The sequence below is a fragment of the Bufo gargarizans genome, chromosome 1 (genome assembly GCF_014858855.1).
Source record: "Bufo gargarizans isolate SCDJY-AF-19 chromosome 1, ASM1485885v1, whole genome shotgun sequence".
Lineage (NCBI taxonomy): Eukaryota > Metazoa > Chordata > Amphibia > Anura > Bufonidae > Bufo > Bufo gargarizans.
In genome coordinates this window covers 277,021,117-277,035,887 of record NC_058080.1, presented here as the reverse complement: position 1 = coordinate 277,035,887, position 14,771 = coordinate 277,021,117, and positions in this window count along the sequence as shown.

Below are 14,771 nucleotides of genomic sequence, written 5' to 3'. Positions count from 1 at the left end.
TATGTAAAAAACAACAACTTTCTTTCCTATTCCAGATAGATTGGATAGAATCCTCAATACTTAAAGAGTGGTGAACACATTGCATCAGTATCAGGCTGGCTAGGGCACAATACATAGGGTACCATACATAACATGCATGTTGCATGTCACATCTTTTTGGAGAGAGAATCTACCACAGTAATCAGTCACATAACAGCCCAACAGTCTGAGCATTTTCAGCCCTCTTACAAATGTTTTCTGTTCTCAGCATTACTAATCCTAATGCTCACTGATTGATCCTTGTACCTTACAGATTGGATCTTCAGATTCTCTCTTAGATGTGTCTGCCAACTAACTAGAAGAACTAGATTTTCAACTCCACCCCTCCACTGAAATTCACACGGCACGATCTTCAATGACAGTTGTAATGTGGAGGGGGATTTGCTTAAAACTTGAGCACCTATAGCAGCTGTACTCCCCTTCTATTTTACAGCAAAGGAAACTTCAAAGTTCTGGAAGGAATAACCCAGAGTAATGCATTCGCACAATGTTTGATTTTTAACAGTAATTAAGGGTCCATTAGACGTCCATAAGTGTTTTGCAGTCTGCAAAACACGGATACCAGCCGTGTTTGTTTCGCATCTTGCGGACTGCACATGGCCGGCCCTATGATAGAAATGCCTATTCTTGTCCACAATTGCGGACAAAAATAGGACATGCTCTATCTTTTTTTGCAGCCCCATTGAAATGAATGGGTCCACACCCGTTCCGCAAATTTTCATAATGGAAGTATAGCCAGAAATATGGACGTGTGAATGAACCCTTAATGCAACGCCTACAATCTGTGCTTATAGTTAGGCTTTAATCAGTGTATAGCAACCCTTAAAGGCTATGTAAACATTTGGAGGCAATTATTTTATTGAATCTTACTCATTTTTGTCTAAAAATAATTTTTTCAATTGGCCTTTATTAAAAATATTGAGCGTGCTGTGGTTTTTGACCGGCTGCCTCTCGGCATGTTTGCAGTGCTGCATATATTGCTTTTAGAATTAGTGACTTTTAAAAATACCTTTATTTGTGATAGTGCGGGTATAGGTATGTATATACCAACAAAGTGTACTACGTTTCAAAAGGATTATATATAAATTTCTTTTGACAGGGGAGTAGTGACCCCTACACAGGACATTCACTGGTGACACAATACTGTCTATAGACTCAACGGTTCGAGAAAAACGCCAAAAAGGACAGGGTCTGAAAAAGGGCAGGGCAGACACGACGCTTACCCTATCAGCCCTAATGACTGCTCAGCCCAGGGTGACCCCCTGATGGTGGGGGTTCCCTGTCCCCGAACCTAAGACTATCAAATCCCTAGATCGACCCTAACCAGGGAAGAATATTAGATATACAATAACGGTAAAAAAAGGATATACCGAAAGTGGAAGGTGGTCCAAATGGATGGGGTCGCCACCTGCCCTCTCAGAAAACCAAATACAAATATTACAAATACAGAGAGAGTGGAAGGGGGTCCAGATTATAGGAAAATCACCATTCCTCTCAAATAAACAATACGCACGTTTTGAATATGCACATCTTAATACACAAACCTCAACGCGTTTCACCTGTAAAAAATCAGGCTCATCAGGAAGTAGGTAAACATTTGGACGAAGTCCAACCATGATATAGATGTGATCAATGATACAAAGGCGATAGTATAAATGGAGCGATACTTAGCTAGAGATGTTCAATAAAGGAGGCGTAGGTTAAAGGGTTACCAGAAGGCAAGATATTTACATCCCATCAGGAGATACCTAAAAAGGTGTATATAAATGGAGGAAAATTAGGTCTAGGATGACTAAGAAAATCACAGCTATAACAGTAAAAATCGCAGGTTCCAAACTCATACTGCAACTTACATGATGTTGATGCTGGCCAAAAACACGGCCCAGGTAAAATGCCAGCATCGATTCAATCCATTTATAGGGTCAGGTCGGTGTGTCCGGACGCCGGGACGCACTGTGGAACGCATTGGGCTTCCGGCCTCCGTCACTTCCGGCGCCGTGGAACGCATCGTGAGCCGCATATGGCTCGATGCCGGCACCGGAAGGTAACGGGCATATGCCGTACTGACCAGGTGATTGAACATTGGAGGGTTATAGATAGGACGCCAGCACATTGTTATTGCTGCAAATGACCATAAATATATCATCCATATTGTGCCACATATAAAAGGTATTTAAATGAGAGATTAATAAACAAGGGGCACAGGAGACCCTCAGCAACAACCCCCACAAAGACATGAATGTACCACTCAGCAGGTGATACATAAAAATTAAAGATATTAACTAAGATGAAAAAATACATAAAGACCTGCTTCTACAATCATATTGATGGAGTTTAGAGGTACCAGGTCGTATTTAGAGATATGGGGAGTCAGTCTTGTTAACCCCTTAATAAAGTGGTGCTTTTTGCACTGATCAGCACAGAATACTAGGGTCACATACCACTGATACTGAAAAAATTACTTAGGATCATCAATATTAAAACGGACAGGGAGGATATTAAATAAAACATGCAAAATTTAGTCTTTCATTGAGACCAAGGGGGGACTGGGATTGAAAACGATAAATCCAGGAGGACTCTTTTTGGAGAATCCTTCTGTCCCAGTCGCCCCTCCTCTCAGGAAAGGGGTCCACCTCCAACACCGAGAAACGAGCCGAACTCACATCACCCTTGTGGCAGCTATTAAAGTGATGGGCCACCGGAGTATCCTTGGATTTTTTAATGTCATTTAGATTCTCACAGATTCTTCTCCGTAATTCCCTCTTAGTCTTGCCAATGTAGTCCAGCGGACAACTACATTGGCAAATGTAGACTACGCCTTTGGTTTTACAGTTGGCGAAGTCACGGATCGCGAAGGATCGTTGGGTCACAGAGCAAGTTATTGATTTAGATGGGTTAATAAAATTGCAAGCTTTGCAGGAACCACACTTAAAAACACTGAGGGGCCTACGGTCTAGCCACGTGCCATCTCTCTTTGGGCCTTCATAGTGACTATGGACTACTAGCCGATCTCGTAGGCTTCTCCCTTTACGGTAAGTCACCTGAGGATAGTTCCTAATTACCTGTGTTAGGTCAGGGTCCATAGTTAAAATTGCTCAGTGCCTTCTAAGTATGGATACCACCTCCCCATTCCCAGAGTCAAAAGTAGAGATAAGACGCATCAGATTCTCGTCCGTGTCTCTTTGTCTTGGTATTAAAAGCTCTTCTCTTTTCTTTGACTCTGCGAATTGAAAGGAGTCCCTAAGGATTTTTGAAGGATAGCCCCTCTCTCTCAGTCTCTTCCTGAGTTTTCCTGACTCTTGATAAAAGTTACCTCCCGACGAACAATTCCTACGTACCCGTAGGTATTGTCCCCTGGGGATCCCTTTTTTGACGGCGATGGGGTGGTGGCTCTCCCAATGGAGGATACTGTTCGTGGTCGTGGGTTTCCGGAAAACCGAAGTATTCAAGGTACCCTCTACTTTAGTCACCACAACGTCCAAAAAGGTGATCTGTTCTAATTGGGTTTCACAGGTAAATCTCAGGCCAATGTCGTTAAGATTGAGGGTATCGATAAATATGTGAAAAGCTGCAATACTTCCTTCCCAGATCAGAAACACATCGTCGATGTAGCGAGTCCAAAAAGAGATGTTCTCACTCCACCACAGGTGCTGATCAGGGAAAACGACACCATCCTCCCACCAGCCCAGGAGGAGATTTGCATAGGTGGGGGGCACAGGAATTCCCCATTGCGGTCCCCCTGAGCTGGTGGTAGAAGGAGCCGTTAAACAAGAAGAAATTATGAGTAAGAGTATATTCCAGTAGTTGCAAGATAAAACCATTATGTGCAGAAAACTGGGTTCCTCTTGTATTTAGGAAATAATTCACAGCTTTAATTCCTTTATCGTGTGGAATCGAGGTGTAAAGCGATTCCACATCGATGCTTGCCAGGATACTTTTTGGATTTACTGTGAGAGTTTCAATTTTACAGAGAAAATCCATTGTATCACGGGTAAAGGATGGTAAACTTGAGACAAAATCACGGAGTACCTTGTCAAGGTAAATTCCGCTGTGATGTGTCAAGGAATTGATACCCGATACAATGGGACGCCATTTCAGGGGATGTATCTCCTTATGGATTTTGGGCAGGCAGTAGAAAGAGGCCGTTTGTGGGGTTTTGGGAAGGAGGAAATCAAATTCAGTCTTAATGATGGCACCTTGTTGTAGGCCCTGACTGAGGATTCCAAGAAGGTCTATGCGGAATATCTCAGTAGGGTCCACAGGGATTTTTTTATAACTGTTTTTATCATTCAGTAATGTCAAACACATTAGTTGATATTTGTGGTGGTCAAGAAGTATCAGGTTGCCACCCTTGTCCGACTGTTTAATAATCAACTCCTTGTTGTTTTCCAGGTTTCTCAAGGCCTGGAACTCTGATGCTGAGAGATTCGAGTGGAGAGGCACACCCTGTATTCTCTCGATATCAGAAATAACGAGACGCAAAAAGATATCGATGTTTTCGGTACTTACAGGGGGTGGCAGTCTGGTACTTCGCGGCCGTTTTGGAGATCTGGAAAATCATCTGGGCTGATTCCCAGGTCCAAGCATGTTTTTTTATTACAATTTTTAAAGAATTTGTGCCATTTCAATTTCCTAGCGAATAAATTCAAATCCTTTACCCAGGTAAAGGTGTCATGTTTTGTTGTCGGCACAAAGGACAGGCCCTTCTGGAGTAAATTAGTCTCGGCAGGGGTCAAGTTATACTCTGACAGATTGACTACCTGCAGCTGATCTGTTAGTTGTTTCGACTGCGGCCCCTTAGTTGGTACGAGGCCTGAGGAAGACGAAGAGGAGGATGAAGGAGGGTTGAGATCTGCTACAGGGGCGGCAACGGCGGTGCTGTTTAGAGGCAGGCCTTGATAGGGGGTAAACTGAGAAGGATTGTCTATTTGTGTACGATTCTGGGGTCCTGGTTGTCCAGATCCTTTGTTTCCAGATCCTTGTCCCCCCCAGTAGTTGCCTCTCTGCCCCCTTGATCCTTTCCATCTCTGACCCGGCCCTCTGCCTCTTGAGTAGCGACCTCCTCTAATGGTTCCTCTTGTATGGGAAAAAACGGTAATCTCTGAATCAGAGAAATCCTGGTCAGAGGATGATACCTCTGATTCAGTTACTGAGTTTTTGGTGCTCAAAGAGGTATATGCTTTATTGTCTCTAAATTCGCCCAGATCTTTAATAAGCTGTTGATGTTTCCTCTCCTTGATGAGGTTCTGGAACCTTTCAACAGCCGATTGCAGCGAGGATTCCCTTTTGTCGAAATCGGGATCCGATTTAAGTTTTAGACGCTGTATTCTCAAAAATTTGTTTTTCCTCATCAAGGAGAAGTGACATCAATCTCAGGGAGCTACTAGTAATCTCTTGTTACCACTTGGACACAAAATCTGGAGACTGGACACGTTCTGCTGGTCTAAGGGGAATACACAGGCCTTTTGGTACGATTTTATGCTCTAAATAATTTTCGAATGACTTAATTTCCCACCACGACTTAATGTTATCCTTGTATCCCTAATAAAGATCTTTAAAAACAATTTTGCAACTGGCTGAAGACGTCAATCCAGCAACCTCCCTGTCTGAGAAAATATCCTTGACCTCATTAATAAGATCCTCAGTAAAAATAGTACCCGTCAAGAAACTGGCCATACTTGAATTCATACAAAAATTGTCTAATAGTTAGATTTTTTTTATTTTCTTATCACATGAGTTTTAAATATATTGCTTTTTAGAATTAGTGACTTTTAAAAATACCTTTATTTGTGATAGTGCGGGTATAGGTATGTATATACCAACAAAGTGTACTACGTTTCAAAAGGATTATATATAAATTTATTTTGACAGGGGAGTAGTGACCCCTACACAGGACATTCACTGGTGACACAATACTGTCTATAGACTCAACGGTTCGAGAAAAACACAAAAAAGGACAGGGTCTGAAAAAGGGCAGGGCAGACACGACGCTTACCCTATCAGCCCTAATGACTGCTCAGCCCAGGGTGACCCCCTGATGGTGGGGGTTCCCTGTCCCCGAACCTAAGACTATCAAATCCCTAGATCAACCCTAACCAGGGAAGAATATTAGATATACAATAACGGTAAAAAAGGATATACCGAAAGTGGAAGGTGGTCCAAATGGATGTGGTCGCCACCTGCCCTCTCAGAAAACCAAATACAAATATTACAAATACAGAGAGAGTGGAAGGGGGTCCAGATTATAGGAAAATCACCATTCCTCTCAAATAAACAATACGCACGTTTTTAATATGCACATCTTAATACACAAACCTCAACGCGTTTCACCTGTAAAAAATCAGGCTCATCAGGAAGTAGGTAAACATTTGGACGAAGTCCAACCATGATATAGATGTGATCAATGATACAAAGGCGATAGTATAAATGGAGCGATACTTAGCTAGAGATGTTCAATAAAGGAGGCGTAGGTTAAAGGGTTACCAGAAGGCAAGATATTTACATCCCATCAGGAGATACCTAAAAAGGTGTATATAAATGGAGGAAAATTAGGTCTAGGATGACTAAGAAAATCACAGCTATAACAGTAAAAATCGCAGGTTCCAAACTCATACTGCAACTTACATGATGTTGATGCTGGCCAAAAACACCCCCAGTAGCCTGCTCAGGGCCCAGGTAAAATGCTCGCATCGATTCAATCCATTTATAGGGTCAGGTCGGTGCGTCCGGACGCCGGGGACGCACTTCCGGCCTCCGGAACGCACTGTGGAACGCATTGAGCATCTCCAGCCGGTCCCCGTTATAGTAAATGGGTCCGGAGCGGACTTCCAGCAGCACACGTGTGCTAGGGTTAGTACAGTTCCAGCAGGCATTTCTTCCTAATGCTTATGTGAAAGAAGTGTTAATAGGGCTGATCCTGGTGACAGAGCCTCTTTAAAGTTATTGTTCAGGATGTTTTTTTTTTTATTTCCACCCCTAGCCAGCAGAACCTGTAAAGCGAAACATACTTACCTGCTCTCCCCCACTTGGTTCCTGCTCCAGTCCCCATCTGTCAACATTGAGGGTGTCAGCTAGGAGAGGGGACACCCTGTTACCCTTAAACGTGGGATCCCCAAGGGACAATTTCTAAGAGCCCGGAGAAACTGCTCTGAATTAGGTTATTTCGGAGCAGCAGCCCGGGACCTTAGAACTTGTTTTATTGCAAGGGGATACCCTCAAAGTGTCATCAGGGATGCCTATCACCATTCGCTGAGTTGCAGCCGTGCTGAAATGTCCTAGAACGGCCCAAAAGGAGGAGAGTGGGACTAGAATTATTGGCATGTTTGACAAAGCACATGCCGAGATACGGAAAATTCTGCAATCTGAATCGGGCATCCTCCGCTCTGACCCAGACATAGGGGATCCTATTCCCAAGTACCCCCAAATTATATCGTCGCATCTGGAATTTGCAGGATAGACTGGTCCACAGCCTGTATGTTCATCCTAAACAGGAGACATGGATTCGTAGTAATCTAGTGGGCACCTTTGCATGTGGATCCTGCGTGGCATGCCAATATGTCAAGAAAGGAAAAGGGTTTAAGAGCACTATTACTGATAAGGAATACCACATCAGGTCCTTTATTAACTGTCGTACTGTGGGGGTCGTGTACCTACTTTCATGTGTATGTGCTACACAATACGTAGGAGAGACGAAAAGGGAATTTAAGAAAATAATTGGTGAAAACATGTCTGACATAAGAAACAACAAAGATACACCAATTGCACGCCATGTCAATGAGCACCATGGCGGCAACTGTCGTGTCCTTAAATTTCAGGGCGTCGAAAGCGCCAGGAGGTCGCAGCGGGGTGGAGATGTTTATACGACACTCTTACGCAAGGAAGTTCAATGGATCTTTAACTTGGGGTTTGGACATTGTGTAACATTTAGCATGCCTTTTCCTAACTATAGTTCCATCACCTTGGTTGTCTTACCCTGTTGAAGACTAACATAGATCTATCAGGCCTGATGTACTATGGTCAGTGGTGTATCTTGGTTTTGTGCTGCCCTAGGCGAGACTAAATTCGGGCACCCCCCTAATATAAATTTGACCCACCCCTTCCTGTCCAGGCCAAACCCCTTTCTCTCTAAACCCCACCCCTTCCTATGTGCCATCCACAGATCCCCCCTAAACAGTGCCATCCACGGATCCCCCTCCCCTAAACAGTGCCATCCACGGATCCCCCTCCCCTAAACAGTGCCATCCACGGATCCCCCTCCCCTAAACAGTGCCATCCACGGATCCCCCTCCCCTAAACAGTGCCATCCACGGATCCCCCTCCCCTAAACAGTGCCATCCACGGATCCCCCTCCCCTAAACAGTGCCATCCACGGATCCCCCTCCCCTAAACAGTGCCATCCACGGATCCCCCTCCCCCTCCCCTAAACGGTGCCATCCACAGACCCCCTCCCCTAAACGGTGCCATCCACAGACCCCCCCCTCCCCTAAACGGTGCCATCCACAGACCCCCCCCCTCCCCTAAACGGTGCCATCCACAGATTCCCCCCCCCCTCCCCTAAACGGTGCCATCCACAGATTCCCCCCCCCCCTCCCCTAAACGGTGCCATCCACAGATTCCCCCCCCCCCTCCCCTAAACGGTGCCATCCACAGATTCCCCCCCCCCCCTCCCTTAAACGGTGCCATCCACAGCTTCCTCCCCCCGACGCTCACAGGAAAACATTTAAAAACAAATCAGTAACCTAAACTTTATTCATTAGTGATGTCTTACTGTATACCTTACTCTGTCTTTCAGCTTCGGTAACAGCAGGCAGTGCGGGCGGGCGGCGCTCACTCACTGACGTCACGCGCCTGCTCCTCCCACTAGGCGGCGCAGGCGCGTGACGTCAGTGAGTGAGCGCCGCCCGCCCGCACTGCCTGCTGTTACCGGAGCTGAAAGACAGAGTAAGGTATCCAGTAAGACATCACTAATGAATAAAGTTTAGGTTACTGATTTGTTTTTAAATGTTTTCCTGTGAGCGGCGGGGCCCTGTATATTCTAACCCCCAGGCAAGCGTCCCTGTCACCATGGGAACGCCTGGGGGTTAGAATATACCATCGGATTTGTGTTTTCACGCTCTCACTGAGAGCGTGAAAACTCAGATCCGATGGTATATTATAACCCCCAGGCAAGCGTCCCCGTCACCATGGGAACGCCTGGGGGTTAGAATATACCATCGGATCTTCTGAATATACCGGAGGCGTCTGATGGGACAAGGGGCAAACAAGGCATTTTGCCGCCCCATTGGCAAGTGCCGCCCTAGGCAAATGCCTTGTTTGCCTCGCGATAGATACGCCCCTGACTATGGTGTAGGGATCTTGCTCGTCTGGTTCCGATTCATACATAGGATTGTCCGATTTGACATTTGGACATACAGTCAGGTCCATAAATATTGGGACATCAACACAATTCTAACATTTTTGGCGCTATACACCACCACAATGGATTTGAAATTAAAAGAACAAGATGTGCTTTAACTGAAGACTGTCAGCTTTAATTTGAGGGTATTTACATCCAAATCAGGTGAACGGTGTAGGAATTACAACAGTTTGCATATGTGCCTCCCACTTGTTAAGGAACCAAAAGTAATGGGACATAATAATAATCATAAATAAAACTTTCACTTTTTAATACTTGGTTGCAAATCCTTTGCAGTCAATTACAGCCTGAAGTCTGGAACGCATAGACATCACCAGACACTGGGTTTCATCCCTGGTGATGCTCTGCCAGGCCTCTACTGCAACTGTCTTCAGTCCCTGCCTGTTCTTGAGGCATTTTCCCTTCAGTTTTGTCTTCAGCAAGTGAAATGCATGCTCAATCGGATTCAGGTCAGGTGATTGACTTGGCTATTGCATAACATTCCACTTCTTTCCCTTAAACTCTTTGGTTGCTTTTGCAGTATGCTTTGGGTCATTGTCCATCTGCACTGTGAAGTGCCGTCCAATGAGTTCTGAAGCATTTGGCTGAATATGAGCAGATAATATTGCCCGAAACACTTCAGAATTCATCCTGCTGCTTTTGTCAGCAGTCACATCATGAATAAATACAAGAGAATCAGTTCCATTGGCAGCCATACATGCCCACGCCATGACACTACCACCACCGTGCTTCACTGATGAGGTGGTATGCTTAGGATCATGAGCAGTTCCTTTCCTTCTTCATACTCTTCTCTTCCCATCACTCTGGTACAAGTTGATCTTGGTCTCATCTGTTCATAGGATGTTGTTCCAGAACTGTGAAGGCTTTTTTAGATGTCGTTTGGCAAACTCTAATCTGGCCTTCCTGTGTTTGTGGCTCACCAATGGTTTACATCTTGTGGTGAACCCTCTGTATTCACTCTGGTGAAGTCTTCTCTTGATTGTTGACTTTGACACATATACACCTACCTCCTGGAGAGTGTTCTTGATCTGGCCGACTGTTGTGAAGGGTGTTTTCTTCACCAGGGAAAGAATTCTTCCGTCATCCACCACAGTTGTTTTCCGTGGTCTTCCGGGTCTTTTGGTGTTGCTCAGCTCACCAGTGCGTTCCTTCTTTTTAAGAATGTTCCAAACTGTTGTTTTGGCCAAGCCTAATGTTTTTGCTATCTCTCTGATGGGTTTGTTTTGTTTTTTCAGCCTAATGATGGCTTGCTTCACTAATAATGACAGCTAATAATAGCACACTTGAAATTAACTCTGGACCCTTTATCTGCTCATTGTAATTGGGATAATGAGGGAATAACACACATCTGGCCATGGAACAGCTGAGAAGCCAATTGTCCCATTACTTTTGGTTCCTTAACAAGTGGGAGGCACATATGCAAACTGTTGTAATTCCTACACCGTTCACCTGATTTGGATGTAAATACCCTCAAATTAAAGCTGACAGTCTTCAGTTAAAGCACATCTTTTTTGTTTCATTTCAAATCCATTGTGGTGTATAGAGCCAAACATTTTACAATTGTGTTGATGTCCTAATATTTATGGACCTGACTGTATAGACCTGGGTTTGGAGCGGCCGTGTACAGCCATCCTAGAGCCGGGCACATGCGGTCCACACACCATCAGATGTGGATTGCATACTTCTTGCACTAATTACTCTTTTCATCAAATTAAGTTCCTGATGACATGTGGGGCGTGATACCCCATATAGAAACGCATAGAGCTAAGGGAGGTGAAACTCTTGGGCCACAATAGGAGACTGGATAGGATTTTGAGCACATGTACACGAGCGCTAATTATTTGGTTTTCTCTTGTGGTCTCTTGTGTGATCCCCCTTGTCTTTCACCCTTCCAATAGGAAAGGCTGTGATTTATACTAAGTAGAAGGGTGATTGCAGTGAGGCACTGCTACTGGATTAAAATATAGATCAGTAGTCTATAGTGCAATTTATAGGGTGCACCTGAGGGGAGGTGGAGTGTTCATCTCACCTCTCATTATCTGAGTGCCCCTATAGCCTGTTCTTGGTTGATACCAAGGTCTAGGTGCCCTGATTTTATCATAGAATTACTCAATAAAGTTATTTATTTTTAATGTTAGCGTTCTATCAGGCTGAGAATTACATCACCGCTGAGGCCAGTTATTGGCTGCAGTTCCACTTTACCCTATCCATGTGGATGTTGACAGATGAGGACCGGATGTGCAGTCCAGGCAAACTTGGAGCCAGGGAGCTGGAACCAAGCAATAGGGGGTAGGCAAGTATGTTTCTCAGTCTGGGATGGGATAAAAAAAAATAAAAAATCCAGGACAAACCCTTTAAGGCCCTTTCACATGGGCCGTTGCACAAGCAATTATGGGAAGCAGACCATTTGTTCCTAATCACTGTCTGATCGTTTAAATCCACTAGACATGCATTTACATGTATAGGGAAAAACGATAGCTTCTTCAATCGCTTGTCCTCCATACATTTTCACTGTTTACCAGCAGCATCACCCGCTATCTACATAGGGCGATGTGTGGTTGACAAATTATAATTTTATGTGCCGCATACAAGATGCGACTTTTTACTCATTCGTTGGTTGATCAACAGCACATTTATACAGGGGAATTTTTGGGAACAAGTATTTCTATGGTAATTGTCCTGATCCTTGCCCCTTGTAAAAAAAAAAAGGGTTTTTAGCTGGATGTCCCCATACTATCCATTTTCCTTGGCTTTTTGGTCATTCTAGATAAGCCCCACTGCCTGTCAATGATGTGAGTGGTTATGAAACCTTTACAGCAACTAATATCAGGCTAATTATCAGGGATAAGGGTTTGTATGCTCATTCCTATTAACTTGCCCATGTAAAAGTGTCAGCAATCACCCAACGAACAAGCAAACACGGCCAACACCAAAAATAATAGCTTCTATATAGCACATCCTTTGAATCCAGAGGGAAAAAAAGCTGTCTGGTTTGAGAGCTGCACTTATACAAGCAGACAAACAACGTGAGTTTGTGAGCGTTCGCATGTTTGATTTCAAGTGTGTATTTGTATTAAGTGTGTGACTTTAGATTATGTGACTTCAGATTCAGCGCCTTTAGGAGGGGACTACAGTAAGTTAGATTCTTATCACTGCACCATATTGTATTTTTTCTCTTTTCTTGCGTAATCCCCATTTAGTATGTGTTTCATTATTGACAGTGCAGTCCAGTGCACATCTTGTCTAATGTATGCAGTCTTGGAACAGCTGTTTGAGGGTGCATATCTTTGTTCAAAATGTGAGCAAATTGGCCGCTTGGAATCGCACAGAGTATCTAACCGAGCAAGTTTCAACACTGAGAAGCGTTGACAATTTGGAAAAGAGATTGCTACTCACTGATCAAGCACTCTATGGGGTAGATGTGGGGGAGGGTGGTAGTGAGGAGGCTCAGGAAAGTGAGGTAGCTAGCTTTATAACAGTTATAAAGAGGGGTAGAGGGAAGAGTGCCAGGGAGGCTAGCCCTGATCTGACATACCCCAACAAGTTTGCAAGGTTGGCAGATGAGGGGGATGTCATTTCAGGGAGAGCCAGTCAGGGGAATGTAAGCTTCAGTAATCAGGGGACCAGGAGAGCTGGGCAGGCCAGACAGGTGCTGGTAGTGGGAAACTCTATTAGGGGTACAGATAGGGTGATCTGTCACAAAGACCGGAATCGTTGAACGGTGTGTTGTCTTCCTTGCGCTCGAGTTTGACACATCGCGGATCGGGTTGACAGATTACTGTGAGGGGCTGGAGAAGATCCAGCGGTCATGGTCAATATCGGAACCAATGACAAAGAGGTAGGTGGAGAGTCCTTAAAAATTATTTTAGGGATTTAGGTCACAAGCTTAGAGCAAGCTCAAAGGTAGTGTTTTCCAAAATACTACCTGTACCACAAGCCACGCAAGAAAGCCAGCGGGAGATTAGGGAGGTTAACAAGTGGCTCAAGAACTGGTGTAGGAAGGAGGGGTTTGGGTTCCTGGAGAACTGGGCCGACTTCTGTCGGCTACAGGCTCTATCGTAGGGATGGGCTGCACCTCAATGGAGAAGGGGCAGCTGTGTTGGGGGAGAAGATGGCTAGAAGGTTGTAGGAGTGTTTAAAATAGGGACTGGGGGAGGGTAATTACGTTATAGGATGGGAAGATAGTGCAGATAGAGACTGGGGGCAAGGTAATGGGACTGGGGGAGGAATGGAAGAAGGGACTAGAACAGTTAATGTAAAAAATTAAAGTAAAAAATATACATAAACCTCTTAATTGTATGTATACTAATACCAGAAGCTTGACTAATAAAACTGGTGAACTGGAGTTGGTGATATGTGAGGAGGACTATGACATAGTGGGAATTACTGAGACATGGCTGGATTATAGCTATGACTGGGAAGTTAATGTACAGGGTTTAAATCTGTTTAGAAGGGATCGCAAAAACCGGAGAGGGGGTGGGGTCTGCCTTTATGTAAATTCCTGTCTAAAGCCCACAGTCCGAGAAGATATAAGTGAGGGACATGAACATGTGGAGTCACTGTGGGTACAAATACATGGATGTCAAAACAATAATAAAATACTAATAGGAATTTATTATAAACCACCTAATATACCAGAGTTCACAGAAAAACTACTACTAAACGAGAAAGACGAGGCGGCAGATCATAATGAGGTAGTTATTATGGGGAACTTCAACTACCCAGATATTGACTGGGAAACTGAAACCTGTATATTTCATAAAAGAAACAGGTTCTTGGCAATAACCAAAGACAATTACCTTTCCTAACTGGTTCAGGATCCGACTAGAGGGACAGCCATACTGAACTTAGTATTAACCAATAAACCTGACAGAACAACAGATGTGCAGGTTGGGGGGACACCTGGGAAAAAGTGACCATAAAGTAATAACCTTCCAATTGTCATTGAAAAGAGTGTTTCTTCAGGGAGTAACAAAAATACCAAACTTAAAAAAAGCTAATTTAGCCAACGAAGAGAGGCCATAGGCCTAAAGTCCTCAAAAATAAAAATGCAGCCACAACATGGGATATTTTTAAAAGCATCCTAAAATCTAATTGTGAGAGGTATATACCTTATGGGAATAAAAGGTTAAGGAACAATAAAAAAAAACTATGTGGATAAATAGAACTGTAAAGAAAGAATTTAAATCACTAAAACAGGAGGGTTGCAAGAAAGCAATGAAAAACTATAAGGAAAAAAAATTTGAATATGTAAAAAACAAATAAAAGCAGCCAAACTAGAGACCGAGAGATTAATTGCCATAGAGAGCAAAACTAA